Here is a 20106-nt window from a genome sequence, read left to right on the forward strand (position 1 = left end):
GTCGTTCAGGGGGTATTTTAGTCGGAATAAATTCTGATACTCTACAGGTTTTAAAAGTAAGCACGGGAGATTTCTGTGTTAAGATGCATATTAAATGTAAGAGAGATGGTTTTGAATGGGTTCTGGTGCCGGTTTATGGGGCTTCCCAAGACATGCACAAAGCAGAATTTCTGTCGGAATTGGTGCGAACCTGTGAGTCTGAAACATTACCTATGTTGGTAGGGGGTGATTTCAATATTATACGCACCAGGGAGGAAAAGAATAATGCTAATTTCAAAGCACGTTGGCCTTTTGTTTTCAATGCAATTATTGAGCATTTGAATCTTAGGGAAATTGCTCTAACAGGAAGACAATATACGTGGGCAAGTAGGCGAGAAGAGCCTACATATGAGAAGTTAGATAGGGTGCTAGCATCAATATCTTGGGAACAGAAATTTCCATTGGTCACGGTTAGAGCCTTAACTAGAGCTGATTCAGATCATACTCCAATACTTATTGATTCAGGGGTGAAAGCACACCTGGGTAACCAAACAAAATTCTCTTTTGAGCTACATTGGTTGCGACAAGAGGGTTTTTTTGACATGATAGTAAAGGAGTGGAATTCAGTTATAGGTGGAGGTAGCCCAATGGAGATTTGGTTAAATAAATTAAGACACTTAAGGAGATTCCTCAATGGGTGGGCAAAAAATCAAAGTGGCACGTATAAGAAAGAAAAGGAGAGACTTTTAAATATCATTGAGAGGCTTGACTTGAAAGCAGAAACAATTGTGTTGAATACAAATGGAAGGGAGGAATTCAAACAGGCGAATGAATCTTTAAATAAATTAAGAAGAGATGAGGAATCTAAATGGGCACAAAGGGCGAAAGTTAAGCATATTCAAGAAGGGGGGGAATAATACAAGATATTTTCACCTAGTAGCAAATGGCAAACACCGGAAAAAGAAAATTTTCCAGCTAGAACAGCAAGAGGGAATTATTGTTGGGGAAGATAATTTGAAGGTGTATATTACTGAATTTTATAAGAAATTGTTTGGTGCACCGGCACCAACCAATATTTCTCTTATTGAAAATGATTTTCAGGATATTACACAGATTTCACCATTAGAGAATGAGATCTTGACAGCACCTTTTACTGAAAAGGAGGTGTTCGAGGCAGTTTCTCAAATGGAGTTGAATAAAGCTCCTGGACCAGATGGTTTTCCAGCTGAGTTTTACCAAAAATTTTGGGAAGTAATTAAAAAGGATTTGATGGCCTTGTTTTCCCAATTTAGTAATGGGGATTTGCCCCTCTACAAACTGAATTTTGGTGTTATTACTTTATTACCAAAAAAGGAGAATGCTGTCCAAATTCAACAATACAGACCTATATGTTTACTAAATGTTTGTTTCAAAATTTTTACTAAAGTTGGCACAAATCGTATCTCGGGGATTGCCCCAAGAGTCATCAAACCAACACAATCGGCTTTTATGCCTGGTAGAAACATTTTGGAAGGGGTAGTTATACTCCATGAAACGATTCATGAGTTACATACTAAAAAAATGGATGGAGTATTATTTAAAATCGACTTTGAAAAAACATATGATAAGGTTAAATGGCCTTTTTTGCAACAAACTCTAAGGATGAAGGGCTTTGCTCCAGAATGGGGAAGATTAGTGCAACAGTTTGTCCAGGGAGGTAGTGTTGGTGTCAAGGTAAATGATGATATTGGTCATTATTTTCAGACTAAGAAAGGTCTAAGGCAAGGGGACCCTTTATCCCCAATGCTTTTTAATATTGTAGTGGATATGCTTGCCATCTTAATTGAGAGAGCAAAAGAGGACGGTCAAGTTGGGGGGTTAATTCTACATTTAGTTGATGGAGGACTCTCTATACTACAGTATGCTGATGATACTATCCTTTTCCTGGAACATGATCTTGATAAAGCGGTTAATATGAAATTAATTTTATGTCTATTTGAAGAGTTATCGGGGCTTAAGATTAATTTTCACAAGAGTGAGATTTTTTGTTTTGGAAGGGCAAAGGAGGAAGAGGCTCAGTATAGACATATCTTTGGATGTGATGCTGGACAACTTCCTTTTAGATACTTAGGTATTCCAATTCACTACAAAAAAACTCAAGAACTCGGATTGGTATCCGGTTGAAACACGGTTTGAGTGTAAATTAGGATGCTGGAAAGGGAAGTTACTATCATATGGTGATAGGTTAGTTCTTATTAATTCAGTATTAACTAGCTTACCGATGTTTATGTTGTCCTTCCTACGAATACCTGTTGGGGTGAGGAAACGTTCGGACTTCTATAGATCCAGATTCTTTTGGCAGTTGGATGAAAACAAAAAGAAATACCGCCTTACAAAATGGAATATTGTGTGCCGACCTAAAGACCAGGGGGGTTTAGGTATTGAGGTACTTGAAATCAAGAACAGATGCTTATTGAGCAAATGGCTCTTTAAACTTCTTAACGAAGATGGGGTGTGGCAAGAATTACTACATAATAAATATCTGGCACACAAAACGTTATCACAGGTCGAAGCCAAACCTACTGATTCTCCTTTTTGGAAAGGATTGATGGAGGTAAAACATGAGTTTTTTTCAAAGGGTTCTTTCAAAGTGGGTAATGGTATGGGTATCCGCTTCTCGGAAGATATTTGGTTGGGAAATACTCCTTTGGCTCAACAATATCCTGCTTTGTATAACATTGCCCATCATAAAAATGTCACTGTTGCACAAGTTCTTGCCCAAACACCGTTGAATATTACGTTTCGAAGAGTGTTGAATGGTAGTAAATGGAATTCATGGTTACAATTATGTCGGAAACTCATGATGGTTACTTTGAATGACGAGGAAGATCGTTTTACTTGGAATCTGACTTCTAACAAAGTGTTTACTGTCAAGTCCATGTACGAGGATCTCATGAGTGACCATACACCTTTTTTGCGAAAATATTTATGGAAGGTTAAAATACCACTTAAGATTAAGATTTTCATGTGGTTCATGAGTAATAAAGTTTTGTTAACCAAGGATAATCTAGCTAAACGTCATTGGAATGGGTGTACAAAATGTGTCTTCTGTGGGGAACAGGAGACCATTCAACATCTTTTTATTGAATGTCCGTTAGCTAAGCTTTTATGGCGTACAGTTAATTTCACTTATGATCTTCCACCTCCCACTAATGTTACCAATATGTTTGGTAATTGGTTAAATGGAGTAGATAGACAATCTAAGGCTTTTATCCGGATTGGGGTTTCTGCTTTATGCTGGTCTATTTGGAGGGTCAGAAATGATATAATTTTTAACAAAAAAACATCTTTTCACTTCTTGCAGGTTATTCACATGGTCTCTCATTGGGTCCAGCTTTGGGCTCTACTGTCCCCGGAAGGATTGCGGGATACCATGGCTTCTGGATGCACACGGCTCCTGATGGTCGCTCATGACATCTTGTGCCAGGCTGGTTGGCGGCATACTAGAAGGCTATGTTGAGTTGTAGTCGTAGTATGTCCTGTTTTCGATGGTTGATTCTTGTATCAATTGTCGGTCATGCGTGAGTTGTAAACACTACTTTTTTAAACATTTTCTTAATAAATGGCCGTGTGCATCGTCATGATGCCGAAGCCGGGGTATTCCCCCATTTCGAAAAGAAAAAAAAAAACGTCTTAAACCTGCCAACAGGCTGCAGCTTACGCGGCTGCCGGCCACCGCTCCTGTTGCATTGGCCGCAGGCTGCCTCCCACTCTCCATCGTCGGTCTTAATCATCCCATCCATGGCCGTCGCACTGTCATAGGCTGTATTCACACCAGCTGGCCTGCTAGCGTGGTGCCGACGGTAGGACACCTTGATCAATCGACAGTTTCTCCGAAATTTTGCACTATCCCCTATGGGCAGAGACCGGCCAGCTAGTTGAAGCAATGACCCAATTGTTGCCTGCTCACTTCTGTGAGTAATAGAGCGCTGCTGCACCCTCCAGTATGATTTTGCTTCTTCTTTCTCGATCAGTTATAGATTGAAGCTTATGTACTCAAATTTTCCTTGTACAACTGGAGGTCCTCAGCGAGCTGCTAGCTCACCAGAATTACAGTTTAAGAAGTGTGCATATGCCCTTGCGCTCGCTGGCTGCCGTACTCCATTGCCGTGGTAGCAAAGTTCTTGAATCTGAAAAATCAAGGGAACAAACAATCACACTAAAATATTCTAAATTTCGATCATATTTGCCACGGATGTCATAGTTCTCCATCATGTACATTCTCCCATCTATCTCTGAATAATGTGATGCCATCATATACCAAAAAAGATACAAAATAATAAAGGAAAAATAATTGATCAATCGCAGCACACCTTTCTTTGGATCGGGATGTACCATCATCATTCCAAGCTAGCTAGGGTCCTCGGCACACACACACATAAATTTTTTTTGGCAACATCCAATCAGCGAGAGAGAAAATCGCCGTGAGATCAAGGGAGGATGCGCTACTGGAGTGCTTTGTCGGCAGAAGGAGGACGACCATCAACAGCAGGAGCCCTTCACCTTGTCACGGCTAAGGAGGCACGTCTGGAGGAACATATTGTCGCCATCCTTCTCATAGATGGACAGCCGCTGGAGCAGGGATGGCCGGGGGAAGCAGGAGAAGGACGGTGTAGGATGACGATGAGGGTGGCAGAGGATCAGGAGATGGCGAGGGATGCCTGGGGCGTCGTTGCCGGTGCTGGAAGACATGAGAGGCTAGGGTTCGCGTGTGGCGGCAATTGGAGGTGGGGGACTAATGCTTCCGAGGGGGAATCGAATGGGGAGAGGGCGCATGAGCTGCGTTGGCGAGCGACAGCGCCGGGGAGGCCGGTAAGAAGCGGGGATGGGGATGACGCAACGCGCACGGTTGCGGGAGTGGGGATAGAGAAAAATGGAGGGGAATGGAGATGGAGAAGTGTTGGGGAGCAAAGACCTGGGAGATGGAAGAGAGACCAAGGGTAGATCTTTTTTCACCAGATGAGCTTTTGCCCAGTAACCATTGCACGGGCAAACCACACAGCGGGGTTAAGTTGTCAGTGATGTTAGAGACAAAACGTGTGTAGCAGTAACTTTTTCTAATAACCCAATCGGATGAACCACACCGAGCCACGATCCAACAGCCCAATTTTTTCGCTATAGCTAGTTGTGCATCAGGGTAATTTGAGTTCTAGCTCCGCCCTTGAAAATACTAGCAATGGATGGGCGCGGAGGCACGCCGCGCCGACTGATATGACGATTGCAATATTTTTGAAACGGTACTTGAATTGATGGAAGTAATTAATGTTTTCTTGTTTAAACAGTAGGTTTTAAGATGGTTGGCAATGAAGTTGGATAAAACATATACTGAAATTAGGTGCATAAAAATTTGATCATTAAGATCAAGTAAATAAGTGGGCATCAGAGCCAGAAATGTAGTCTGGTAATAATAATTGGTGTTGCATTTTAGTCTGGGATTAGGCATCTTTGCTAATCGTGTGCTTGTATTTATACTGACGGGAGACATGTTTTTGTGTTCAGATTGAATTGTATGTTGAGATTGAACGGTATTTTTTACTAATAAGCAGAATAAAAGTAGTGATGTCGGTCTCATATCTTAATTTGCAAACACATATGCATTGCCCGATGATATTGAGAAGCGAAGAAGACGGCTTCTTTTATACGAAATGGATTGGCCGGTTGTGCTGGTGTGTGTTTATTGCAGAGTGCATTATTGATAAGATTGCTCTGTATAGGTTTTTTTAGATGAATTGCTCTGTATAGCTGCTGCACAACAGTAGTCTGTTCTAGGAAAGACTAACAGTAAATGATAGCACTGAAATATATATATATGGTGGTTTGGCTAGATGTGCTAGCTCTGTAATATTGGGCCCACCATTCTGACTATTCTTTTCACTATTTCTGTAATACTCTTTATCTTGTATTTTTTTCTGAAACTGTGAGTGGCTTCACCACCAGCGGCCAAACCAGCCAGAGAAGACAAAAAGTGCCAGTGAGAGGAGGATGACTCCTGCAACCAGAGATCCAGAAAAATAAATGAAAAAAGGTAAGCCGTGAAAAGGAGGAAGAGTTCCTCGTTCCTTGGCTCCTGCAGGGATGGAGTCTTGCGGCCGGCCGAGATCCCGCACTTGGGCGTCATCGACCTAGGATGAGCTCCTAGATGCAGAGGAATTAGTCAGCAGTGGTAGGCCGTGGTGGATACAAAGCCATGGAGGGCGGACTGAGGGGGAGAACGGGAGCAACCATTCATGCTGGTGAAGTAGATCTCTCCTGGTATGTTGCTCTTTTTTTCCAGTATTTACTACAAGTTCGCGTAGTGAATGTGAATTTTATCTGTGCTGAGAAGTTCACTGAGTTCGACATTCTGAATTGTAATTGAGTTCTGTTATGTGCATGCTATAAACATAAATTAGAAAGGCAGAGTAAAAAATCAACTGCATAAAAACTGTCTTATTACTGAAGAAACTGATTAGGGATGATATAAAGGTAGAAGAGACGAAGAGTTGTCTTCAGTATAATATTCATTCAGTTCAACACGAAGTAGAGAAGAAATCACTGGTTATAGTATAACGTGGAAGTATTTTCTAGTGAAAAGTGCATATAACATAGGCGTACTGTGATCTGAGCTTCCGTGGCTTGAAGTGCAGCAGTCCGTGTGACATAGTAGCGTCTATATGTAGTTTCAGCACTGAACTTCTGCAGCTACCATTTGCACAAACCTGAAATTTGTTGTTGGAGGATGGTCTTGTTCCTGTAAAAAAAATTGATTTCAAATCGTTAGTTCTTATTATGCATAGGCCAAGGAGAATTGTTGCTTCAAATAGTACATGCAAACCTACGACATCACTACTAAAGCAAAATACACTCAGTCTTGAAGGTTTGAAATGGGCTCTTGGCCAACATGTTGGTATATGGTAATTAATCATATTTGGCATGACAGGTAAAAAAATAAAAGATATGCATACTCAAATTAATCTAGTATACAACCCAATAGCAGCACTTGAAAACAAAGATAGGACCAACAAACGAAAGAGCGAACTGGTAGATTTGTTTGTTCACCGAAGCATAAATTTATCGATTGGCGAATTACATGATCAACTCCTTTTTCCGCCAAGGTCAATTTTGTTCTATCTTGTCAAACTTCCTCACATGATTCTTCTGGGGAGCGATCATTTTATGTAGAGGATCTGCTGAAACAAAATGATGTACCGTAGGCATAATTGCAATGTTTAGTAAGCATGCAACAAAATGAAGGAGAAATGTAGCCCAAAAATTATTAATTATTTCATGTTAATTTGAAACAACAGATCTATAAAGTTGAAGTATGTTAGGACTTGGTTGTGGGCCCACGGTTGAAAGTTGTATCATAATGCATTTTCAAATACCGGAATGTGGGAGAATGGTTTGTCAGTGAGAATGAAAATTAGAACTTGAGGACTACCTAGTGTGGTCAGCACGTCTAAATAAAGCTAGTCACCATGATAATAAATATTTTACTGGTATAAGACAATATGCATGCTATTATTAGTAATTATTATATAGACTGTACACTGCTGCCAACATAAGCACACGTGATCAATACTCAAAACATGAACAGAACATTGTTTGTATCAATTTTATGCAACCATGGGACCCGCTTTTGAATATTCCAAAAATGTGCCAAAGGTATAATTGCAATGTCACTCCCACTGAAATTAGACATGACTAAATTAGTTATTCTATTGAGCCATAGGATAAGTATTATATTATTTCAAATAGGTTTTGAGTAAATGGAATTCATTTAATAAATGTGTGATAAATCCCGTGGGAAAATAAGTGATAAATCAAACAACTCCCATCAGAAAATATTCTAAGTATTTCAATCATCCACTCTCTGTTCAATCCTTTGATTCAAACAGGCCTTGTACTGAACTGCTGAATATCAATAGGGCCTTCGACGGTTCCCGACTTCCCTTTGACTTGTTAAAGTGCAAATCATAGAGATAATTTTTAGGGAATTAATCATTAGAACACATTTTTGAAAATAAATATATCATAGATAAAATATGAAGGTCGAACTAAATTATAGCTAAGTTACAATTTCTCGGAAGATTTGACATGGCATGTATCATTTTGTATGTAAACACCTTAAAGTAGCTCATCAGGTTGAGAAATCGTACATAATATTGCCTATTATCTCTTATAAGAAAGTAATAAATTCTACTAATGGAGGAACTGAGTTTACATAGTAATGTCGATGTACACCTTCATACCTATATATGCTCTGATCAGCTGGAACGCAAGGATTTATAACTGTAATATGATAAATATTCACTAAAGCAAGGCTGAACTAAAGGATTACCTGCTCAGTTTATATCCTCAAACTACAAACTGTAATAGTACCACTGAAAGTGTTTAATTCGGGGAAGCCATTGGCAGGCTGATACACACTGGATGATGTAGCTTCTCCACTCTTAGTAATACAAATCAGTGAAGATATGAATTGGCATAAGAGCATACACGCTGATGTGTTCATACTGTCAAAAAATCTGAAAGTAAATATTTAGTCAGCTCACAAACCGAACATATGCAATCTAGTAATTGTATCCACCAACAGAAGGAACATCTGAGTAGTCCGCAGAAATCACACTACCAGCACACAAAAGGAATCTAAACAAAGGCAGAACACCAGATAGAAATCAATTGCAACAAAACAATTATCTCTGGTATTCTCTAATATGCATCTAACAGACCAGGTTTCACGGAGGCTCTTTGAAGGCATAATAAACCACATGAGTATGCATCATGAGTGCCTAACCTGCGAATAGAGAATCATTGGCATATTTCACATATATTTTGTTAAATTTTCTAGCAGTGCATTTGCAAATGTCAACATTATACCTACATCGAACCGTACGCACACTATCAGATGCCAATTAGAAAGAAAAATTGGGATTACAAAGCGAACATAAATTCAAGTAAAAACAAAATCTAACCTCTTATGTGCCACTGGCTATATTTTAGCTGAGAAAACATGGAATGTTCCTACAGGCAGCAAGATCCACGAAGGTTTGAGAGTTTCATATTCAACATCCAATAAACAGAACAAATCATATGCTCCCAGTCTTTTCTTAACCAGACACAATGGATATGTCCGGTTTGTGGGATTTATCCTAAAAGAAATTAGCAACTGAAGAATCTTATTTAGAATTAAACAAAGGACTTACACATGCAATTATCACAGTTAGGAAATAATCATATTTGCTTGTTCTTCCAGTGGCAACAACTTAACATGACACATAATAATTGGTCACCGCGGCAGAGTGGGGCCAGGAGGGTGTGCTGAACTATGGACGGGCAACTTCTGAACCGGAAGGTGAACATAATATGGAGGTTTTCTATAGAAAAGTAAGACAAACTTGCAGGAGAAATACCTATAAGCTTCAAAACATCAGTGGAAAGATGACAGCAATTTAATGTTCAGAAAAATAGGTCAATGAGTTCTTAATGTGAAAATTTTAACAATCAATTTGGAAGAAACCCTCCAGGAAGTAACTCTCTAGCATTAAATGGGTACAAAGAGAAAATAATATTTGCTAGAAAATTGTACAGTCCCATGTATTACAAAGATCTGATCACAATTCAGAAATATAAAGTAACCTAATTGTTGACGAAGAAAGCTAAAATAACAAAATCGGAGAAGTTTGGTGTATGGCCATTAAGGAATAAGCTAACATTCAGGACCATGGATCTACCTGCTGCAATCACATGGATAGAGCAGAAGAGATCGAAAATGGCACTTATTGCAGATCTTTTTTTTTTAACAGGGACTCATATATGATTAGAAATAGTGGAAGAAGGAAAAAAACACAAATTATCTACACACTTGAAATACATAAATGTACAGAAATTGCTACGGGAAGAAGGAAAGTAGAGAAGAACTTAGAAGGGGATTGATTTACCTCAGTTTAAAAAAATAGTCAACATCTATAATCCTTTGTGGAGACATTATAGAGGAAACTTTGAAGGCCACACAATCCAGTACTAACATCACGCTCCTGTATTACTGGCAGATATGTCCTGGTAGTTCATTAGCGGCTCTGTAGACTGTCGGGCACCAACATTCGAACACCACAAGCTCGTGAGCTCGAAGCACAGGGCCAGATCATGGATGCCTCAAAATTTAATGTTTGTCTCAAAGGAAAAATAATCTTTAGCTTGCCAAGGTAAGAAAAGAAAATAAGACTATGGTGATAGACTATCCACCACCAAAGTGCCAAATTTCACACATAATATATCCGTCCAATGAGGTCGATCTGAAGAAAACTAATTTGATGGTAGTGTGTGCCCCTCTCTATGCAAGTTTTTTTTTGTTAACAAACATAAAATATCTACCATTAGACTTCCCTGAAATTAACGTCTACTCTGCTCAGTAAAAAGCATCTAACAAAGTAGTAACATACCCTCAGGACTGGTCTTCGAAAGAAAATATACCTCTAATACATGCTCAAAACAGGTAAATGATGGGCACTTATAAATCATCCATATATCAAAGGTATTTAATGTAGGGAACTGAGCAGATCAAATTGCACACTTAAGGTTTAATCTAGCTAACACTAAAAACTGAAATATGTGCTACAGGGTTGCCATATTTTGACATCCTCTTACTTGCTGTCCAATTGGGGACATCCACAGTGACACATCCTGCTTTGCACCGCAGAGGACTTGACACACTCCAGCTTCAGATGTTTGTGTGGAATGGCATGGTGGCTCCAGTCGGAGGAAACTGGTTTCCAAAAAAAAAAGCTGGTTTGTGTGGAATGCATCATATCACAACCACACTGGAAAGTAGTATTACAGTAGGTTGGAACATCGAATTTAGCGAAGCACCTTCCATAAATAGCCTCCTACTATATCATTTTGGCTGTCCTCATTGGTCAGTCCTTTCTGGACCGCTTCCGAGACCCTGCTTGTGGGACTCCAAACCCCTGCTGGATTGCATCCACTTCTGACAAAACCTAACTGAGTTAGTTCAGGGGGGTAGAGCATACACCACAGCGATGACTTAAGCCGCAAACCATTGCTCGTTTCTCCCTCCAAGTCAACCGCCTCCAGCAGCCCCTCAACCCCATCCTGGTGGTACGTCTACCCGACAATCCGACATGCACCACTCCTGCAGGCGGCGACCCGGCCCCGAGGTACATCGCTCTGACTACAAGCAACATCAGCAAATCACTATAGGGAAAAGAAGTAAACAACAAGAAAGCGGAGAAACAACGTACGTTGAACCGGGTTCCCAGCAGAGTGCGGCCATATGCACATGAAGGGCGTCGAGAACAGTCCGAGGGAGGAGGCAACTGCTGCCCTGTCGGGATCACGACTGTCGAGGACGACCTTGTTGGCGCCGCACCAGAGAATGGTGGAAGAGGTCCAGGAAGCGATTTTCCGCTTTGGCCTCCACCTCCTCCTCTTTTGAATAATGCATCCCATCTCTGCCCTCCAGATATCCGCCCGCCGCTCGACCTCCTACAGCGCGCCCGAATCTTGAAAAATACGATCTTCGGAGCTTCGCCCCGACGTCTACTCTGCCTCGCCACCGGGTCATGGCGGCAGCAGCCCTCCGGGCGCGCGGCGGCGATAGCCCTCCGGAGCTTGATGGTTCGCGTGGTGGAGGAGGAGCAGGGCAGCAAAGTGGGGCAGGGGAGCACAGTAGGCGCGCCGAGGGTGGACCACGGCGGCGGTTCGCCGGAGAAGCTCATCGGGGGATCGGCGGGGACTCGCCGTGCGTGAAGAAAATTGGGGAAGAAAGAGGAGACTGAGTTTTCGGGTGAGTTCCAGAGGCAGAGATAGGATAAAAAACAGTCAAAGCGGTGTGGCAGCAACACCAGATAGATCGTGCCCACTTTGTCCCAACTAAATAATGGCTACGCCCACACTATGAGAAAACACCAAGCCAATCCATCACTGAACTACTGAAGCCAAAAATGTTACTGAGCACCAAATGCTACACAGAAGATAACCAGCTCAAAACAAACCATGTGAAACAACACGTGTCCCCACGAGGTTAACTCCTTAAAAGGCTCAAAATTATGAGAAAAATGATGTTAGTTGCCCTTTAATATAGTACTAGCATGGATGGGCGCGTCGGCACGCCGCGCAGACTTTGTAATATAATGGTTGTAATAATTATAAGATCATTTAAATTGATAGAAGTAATGCATATTTTCTTGTTTAAATAGTGGGTTTTAAGATGGTTGAAACCAGAGCCACCCATAAGATAATACAAACAATAGCAGCTGGTTCATTGAAGTAGCTCTAAAGTGATCATGGTTCGACATGAACACGCATTTAGATGAGTACATAGTCCATAATAATAGAATAATTGTTTCAGAAATATGCACACATGTTTATATAATCTGGTATGTGAAACCATGTGTTATGCTTAGCATACTATAAGGTACCCTTACTCATTTAAAATATCCTTAATTTTCTGTAACTTCTCCTTGCTAGCTTTATCCTTCTCTGGTGTACTAACAGGTTTAAAATATTGTACATATATAGAAGCTTAGGCATATAATTGACCTTATACATTGATATCAGCTATCCTTTCAATAATTGATATTACTTGCATAAAGATAAATGTAGGCAGGATAACTAAAATTACTTTTACATGCATAGATCATAGATGATAGAGAATGGTAGGTCTAGCTTCAGGCTAATGTTCTTGTTGCTGAAAGAGAAATAGCAATTTCAAAGTTGTAAGCACGGCTAGGAGACAAAAGGCAAATAAGAACGAAGTAGCAATCATTATAGGTGGCAAGCACCTCTTGAAATATAATGCCCTTGTCGCCCACTCAAAATTTTAATTTTAGTGAAATTTCTTCATACTTCAATGGAAAAATTCAAAAACAGTGTAATTGTATCACAAATACCCCCACTCAACTGAGTGACCCCCACAAAAACTTTTGGCTAGGTCCGGCCCTTAGTTGGCCCACCGTTTTCAGCTACTGCAAGTATTTTTAAACCTTAATTTCCTTGATGTTATTCTTGAGATGGCAACATAGAACTGTCATGAGAGATTACAGTCTTTGGCAAGTATGCTCCAACTCTGTTTCCCCCCTTGCTTTTATAGGAAAGAGTGGCGCGGCGACACTCGCGCCGGCAAGATATTGCCTACAATTATGATGTGTGACTGGCAGTATCAAAAAGAGATGATATTAGGAACACAAATTTAAAGAGAAATAAGAAACTCTACGATACTTGAATACTTTTGGATTTGGATAGCAACAAAACCAATTAGCGTTTAATTTTTTTTATATTTTTCTCCTTAGAATCATCACCTGTGTTGCCTAGAATATGTACACAAATGAGTTTATTTCATGAGAAATATCCCCCTTTAAGGCTAGCTTTGAGTAGTTGCTTCACGTTGATACCATATTGTGATGTTTTCAAGTCGGGGATAACTCCCGCTCCACAAACTCCTTAACAGGAAGACATAAGTCTTATCACTGTTTATTTAGTATTGTCCCTGATCTTTCCTTGACGAATAAATCAAAGGCGCCAAGAAGAAGGACATGCTCCAAATGATCTGCATCGAAGTCACTAAACAAAGTCAAGAGAAAAAAGCAGAGTCACTGAATCATGCAGAAAAAAGAGTACATTCAGAACAGCCGACCGTCTGCTTGCCAGGCGGAATATCTCGCCCGTGAGCATCCACATCAGACAAAGCAACAAATGAAGAAGCAGCATCCCGAGCGGCAGGCGAAGGAGTAAGCACAGAAGAGACACCAACAAAGCAGCAGCCGGGCAAACGAATGATCAGGCACAAACTGTAGGCTAAATGATTATATTTAGATATGGCTCGAAGATAAAAGTGTAAGGTGTGTGTTATCTGAATAATAACCAAATAATGCACTAATATGTATCTGATGGCAATTGAATTTAAGCTAACTGAATACTAACACGCAAGTTAACTGAATGCTAGCTGAATAAGTAGTTGATGTACTTTGGATCTCACAAATTTGTAGTTGTTATCCTATCATGACCTGGAAGTGTTCTTACTCTCTATATTTGCATCCTGAGACACAACGACACAACAACATAGCTGAATCCTAGGAAAGTGGAGAAGCAACATTGCCAAGTATGCGAAAAGATTGTGCTGTACCTCAATCACAGCCTGCAGCTATAAAAAAAATGTACACATCATATAACAGTTTCCTTCCATTGATTGAGCTTCTTGAACCTACCAAAAACTGTGTATGAAACTGTATTTTAGCCTTGGGAAACATCTGCGTGGGGACCTTGCGTAACTTTTTGCTGAACCTCCACGTCAATCTAAGGAATAAATTGTGTTCACAATGCGGAATAAGTAATTGACTTCAGAAACTCATCTAAATAGCTAGGAAGCATCTTTCTAATATTAACTGTCTAAAAAAGAAAAAAAGAACAAGAACATTCAAATACCTTATCCACTTTCCTGAACCATTTTAAGATTATCTTTTTTTTTTGAGAAAACGCAAAGACATTGCGTTTCATTTCATTGCAAAGAAGGATAGTTTTACAAGGTCACAACTCACAAGGGAGGTGTGTTACAGGGCATGGTATCACCATTTTAAGATTATCGAACATAAAGAAAGAAAGAAATTATACGGGAGACAATGTATATGATATATAATTTAGTGCAATATACTAATTGATAGATTAGTAAATAAAGACTCCTCATCCAATATGACTGATATAAAGCGTATGCAAACACAGTTCACAAGGCCTACACATTCCTTATGAATTAGTACATACGAAAATTATTATTTTCTGGGATCATCCACTCCGATTAATATAAAACGATGCAAAAGATAGTTCAGGAGGTTTCCATGCTGGCTTGTAGAAAGCGTATGCAAAATATAATTCAGGAGATCATGTAAATTCACGAATTGGTTTGCATGAAAATTATTACTTGGTGAGGTTACAAGGTAAAATATTTTATATATTGCAAGAAATATGAGTTTAAGTGTGGTGGCATAACAAATATTTTTTATGCAAAAAGTAAAGTTCAGATATAGGAGCATCCATTGATCTTTAATACAAAATGCAAGTAAAGTATAGTTACGAAGATTATGCATACTTATAATCAGTACAGACGGAAATTACTCACTGTTGTGGAGTCGCAAGGTCAAACAAATCATACAAAGGAAGGAAATTCTAAAATAGAAGAATCAGTTTATCTTCGTCCAGGAAGGTAACGTTCTAAAATAACCAGGGACAAAAAAAAGAAGAAAAACAACATAGGAGATGGCGTGCATGGAGCAAGACAGTTCAACATAATGTTTCAGATCATAAAACAGTAACTCGTGAACAATAAAGTCTAGCTCATACAAAATCTGCTTTGTTTGCCGATCCTTAGACTCCCATATTCGAGCAACATACACCAGAACCTTCCATGTTCAACTTCGTTTTGGGAGATTTTGCTCAGCACATAAGCAATGAAATTAGGAAGATGAAAGAGTTTGTACCAGTTTTTGCTCATTGTAATGGGAACACCAAAATGCTCCATACATCTCTGCACCAACAGAGTGTAGGTATCTTGCAAGTGAAATAGCAAATGGGGTTGATTCAGTTGTTATCTCTGTTTCATATTGTTGTAATACAAAATAATTTGTGGTGTATAAAAATAAAATGAAAATACATAACTCAGTTATAATTATTTTAAAAGAAACAGAATATGCAACCTACAAACTGAGGTTGAAAAACTAACTTTGCACAAAACGTGCGATGCCTATCAAAATGGCTAGTCCATAAACAAAAAACAAAAGGTACAATGGTTGTACAAAAGTCACAGCACTATGGGAGTGGCTCAAAAAACCATAATAGAAAGTAAAATGTTGCGTTTGCTAAAGCACACTAATGGAGCTTCAAATAAATAAGAAAGATGCATTATAACTTGTATTTACACTGAGGCTTCCCATTGTTTAGCATTACTAACCAGAGGAAGCCTCACCCCACGCGATAGGCTCATAAAATCATAATAAAAAGAAAAACGTAGCTTTCTGCTAAAGCACCCTGATAAAAACTTCAAGTAAATAACAAAGATGCCCTATCTTTTATGGAGACGTTCCATTATCCAATGTTACTAACCTCACCCCTTTAACTGAGTAGTAGCCAGGAGTTTGTCAAAGCAAAAGCAACCATGACGGCTAAAGCTAACTGAAGACCAACAAATAACTGGGCACGCGGCAAGCCAACGTTCTGTAAGAATACCTTGGAACACAATGTTAGCTGAATGTGCTAGTTGATCAACAGAAAGTGTAACCGAACAAAAGGAACACACCAACATTTTAAGGAAGCAAACACCTTCATGTACTTCGTTAAGAAATTGTGTGAAGGAGATGAATGCTGACGATAGCATCTCTTGGTGCGCTGCAAATCCTAAGTCGAAAAATATGAACTCAACTAATCTACCGCTAGAATAACCTGTTGTCGATGCAAATTAGTAAGCGCATCCTTAAGCCGAAGCCTGAGTGTTCGCAGCAAAAGAAAAATCCAAGTCCTGAAGGTGTACAGTCGGGATGATTCACATGTATGTCTATCTATAATTTGTGACTGGTTACTAAGTTTCCTTTTGGGGAGCCACATAAAATTAATACTTTACTACAGTTAAATTTGGGAAAAAACAATTTTAAGATGGAAACACTGATCAATATGTTCCTATTTAGTGAAATATTTGGCTCCAGCTTATTTCTGGACAGAGAAGGCAGTGAATGATGCCAACTTCAATGAATTTGTGACTACGTAAGTTAAAAAAGGAAGACAAAAGAGGAAATGCTTCTCTCATTTACTTGAGAAATAAGATTGAATTAATGACCTGCAAATACTATGCCTTAGCATCTTTTCATTGAAGTCATGTATCCGGTGCGATGTAATCTAATGGTTATTGGGTACCAATGTAACATGCCCCAGGCTTTGTTGGTTCTTCATTGACAGAATATCTAACCAACATACAATAAACAAGAATGTTTGTTAGAAGAGCCATTTCAACAGTTCTTTATTTGATGGTAAACACATTTTTAGAAACCTGTTTTTTGCTGATAAAAATCCAACATGTCAAAAGCAGAGGGGGAGACTTGATATTACAACAGGATGCAGCAGAGCATCAAACTGTCAAGTCCGGGAAAAGGGCATATACTGGTGGTTGTCATAATAGTACTTCATGATAGTTTGACATAAATCAAATAACATATATGAATCTGCATTCAACTATCCAATCAAGTAACAAAGTCTAGACGATCTGTAACACAAGCTTGACATCATAAGTACTGTAGCATTACAGACAGTATATGTACTATGTACACTGAATTATTGAGAGCAAGTGAATTCAAGAAACTGAACACCATTTTATGGAATAAGCATGTGAGAAGGTCGAGAAACCGGATCTAGGCCAGTTACTGTTTTCAAAAGCCTGAGTTAGATTGTCCACTTTACTGAATTTGCATATATTTTGTAAAGAGGGCTTGGAGCTAAAAGGCTGATGGTTTCCGGCACTATACACGTTCCAGTATTCAGCCCCAAAATGAAAAATGAATCCATCTTGGACGTGCAGATTAAATTAACCATGAAATATTTGCATCAATTTTTTTGTTGAGAGGAATATTCTAACAATCTAATAGCCTGGCATGCATGGCAGCAGACCCTCTTTCTTTTCTTTTTGCGGCATTATGGAAACCTAACATAACACTAATTGAAGAGATTAAGTATAAAGCCGAGATGCTGCCAATATAACATAAGATGCAGTATGCTTATTTCCATCCTTTGCACTTCTGTATGACAAATTGGTCGCTCCAATCCAAGCTACAGGACTGTCGTGAATATTGTCTGAACCTGAAGCTGTGGTCGCTGCACATGGAAAAAGAGATTAGGCTAGTTCTTAAACTACATGCGTTGTTTCCATACTCCACGGTCGACCAGCAAGCAGCAACTCGCCCAAGGGCCATGCGCCACCACACACCTATTCAGAGAGAGGAGAGAAGACGTTTATAAAAAAAAGAGAGGCGAGAGGAGCTAAGGGGAACAGACTCACCTACTCAGACGATGCTTCCTGTGCCTTTCGTCATCGCCGTCGCATGCGTGTAACCCCCATCGCTGCAACCTAAGATCATCATCGCCTCTGCTTGTACCCTTGAGTTGCCGGCGTCGAGCGCCCGTAATCCATCGCCGCTAAACGCGGGAGTGCGGCTCTGTGGGCTAGAGGCGCGGAGACTTTAGCCTCTCTCTGTTTCACGAACAAAATGCCGACGCCTTCACCACGATTCCAGCCACCTCTGACCTCCTCCCATGTTGCTGCACGACGGCACGTCACCGTATCGGTCTCCTCCGCCGAATCCTCCACGATGCCATGCCGTTCCGCTCTTGTGTGCGACCCCCGAGGCAATCCTAGTAGCCTCGTTTGCCAGCGTGACCGCACCATCTTTGGCCTCCTACACATCGCGTTGTTTCCCTCGAAATCAACCACCGCTGAGGGAGTGGCGGCCACATGGGAGATCGACAGAGGAGATCAGGGCGGGGAACATGCCGAGGTAGGGGGCTCAGGCTGGGGGAAGGGTGGAGGTTCTCGACCGGCTGCTGGCCTTCTCCGTCCGGAAATCGCTATGGGTGCCGGCATCCCCAAGCTCCGCTGAGCCGCTCAGAAGCGCCGCATCCTCCCCGCCAAGCAGATCAAGCCGGGAGGCAACCCAGAAGAAGGCGACGGTGACGTACCCCGCCGGAGGGCCGCCGAAGGAGGAAGAAGAGATGGGGCGGAGGGCACCAGCCCTGGCCTGGATACGATGGGGCGGTGGAGGAAAGAGAGAGCACGGGGAGAATCGAGGGGCTGTACGCATGGAGGATCTGTCTAGAAAGAGTCAAAGCAGTCCACTAAAATGGTACATCCACCCATAACAAAAGAAAGCCCAGATCAGAACAAGTGAAAGTAAAAACAAAAATGCAAGAGGATGCCTCAAGTGTACACAAGAAAATGTCAGTGGAAATTAACCACAAAATCAGGTACGTGTCAACCAGCTGTTAATCCCAAAAAAGAACCAAAATTATGAGAAAAAAGAAGTTGGTTGCCCTTTAATATAGTAGATATATACTAGCAGGAATGAGCGCGGCAGCACGCCGCGCCGATCGTTCAATACGGTGGTGTTAATAATTTTATTACCACACTTAAATTGATAGAAGTAATGAATATTTTGTTGTTTAAATAATGGGTTTCAAGGTGGTTGATAACGAAATTTGATACGATTACGTGCATAAAAAGTTGATCCTAAGAATGAAGTAATTAAGCGGGCATCAGAAAGACACAAAAATTAACTCTTGTAAGAATAATTCGTACTCACACAAAAATTAAGTCTGGTAATAATAACTGGTACTCACACAATAACTGGTAAATAAGCGGGCCAGAAAGACTCAGCTCTATGTCTTGTTTCCATTTAGATTTGAGACTTCACATGTCACACAATTAAGCAACAAACCAGTACATGAATTCATCAGTTTCTAAGAGAAGCTCGCAAGTTCTTGAAGAAAAAAGAAAGACAAGTGGGGTTGTATTACGAAAAAAATACAAATATTCGTCTTTCTAAGGTGTCGCAAAAGAAATTAGGTCGAAGAGAAGTTAAGTTGTATGCCTGTCTTTGCCCTGTCATGACCAAACTGTTCTAGGATGTGGCAGAAATTCACTTGGAAAAGAAGGGGAAAACCCTATTCCGTAAAAACAACTTCTATTTTTTTTTGTATTGGACAATACTTTCACCAGTTATTTAAATGATGCAAATGTGAGATGCCAAGGACAAACCTGTAGGAGATAGAGATTCAGAAACAACTTGACTGGGCAGAACATAGTGGGAGTTGAAGAGTAAAATTATATAAAGAAAGCTATTGTCACAAAACACAGATGCACTCCCACGCAAGAGAACAATCAACGATGTAGATTTTTAGCCCAGTCCTTTGGTTGATACAAAATTAGAAATAATAGAACATGGACGCAAAAGATAGTACCAAATAAATGGTTGGTTGATCTGGGTTTTCCATGCCCATGCAAATAGAGAAGAACCAATACCTTGAAGGAATCAAGAACAAAATTTCAGACAATGCTCCATCTAT

The 20106-nt window shown here is 40.2% G+C and overlaps 1 long non-coding RNA gene across 4 annotated transcripts; it reads right to left on the reverse strand.

Moving 5' to 3' along the window:
- Positions 1-3627: 3627 nt before the first annotated feature.
- On the reverse strand, positions 3628-19218 carry LOC127301561 (uncharacterized). 4 transcript variants are annotated; one of them, XR_007852212.1, is made up of 4 exons: positions 18047-19218; positions 7088-17974; positions 6613-6748; positions 3628-4148 (listed from the first exon to the last, which is right to left on the reverse strand). It is a non-coding gene; the product is annotated as an uncharacterized lncRNA (long non-coding RNA). The 4 variants fall into 4 exon arrangements; XR_007852213.1 differs by lacking the exon at positions 3628-4148 and having other exon boundaries at positions 6541-6748; positions 7088-13805; positions 14141-17974; XR_007852211.1 differs by lacking the exon at positions 3628-4148 and having other exon boundaries at positions 6541-6748; positions 7088-13564; positions 13652-17974.
- Positions 19219-20106: the final 888 nt, after the last annotated feature.

Source organism: Lolium perenne, chromosome 5 (assembly GCF_019359855.2).
Source record: "Lolium perenne isolate Kyuss_39 chromosome 5, Kyuss_2.0, whole genome shotgun sequence".
NCBI lineage: Eukaryota > Viridiplantae > Streptophyta > Magnoliopsida > Poales > Poaceae > Lolium > Lolium perenne.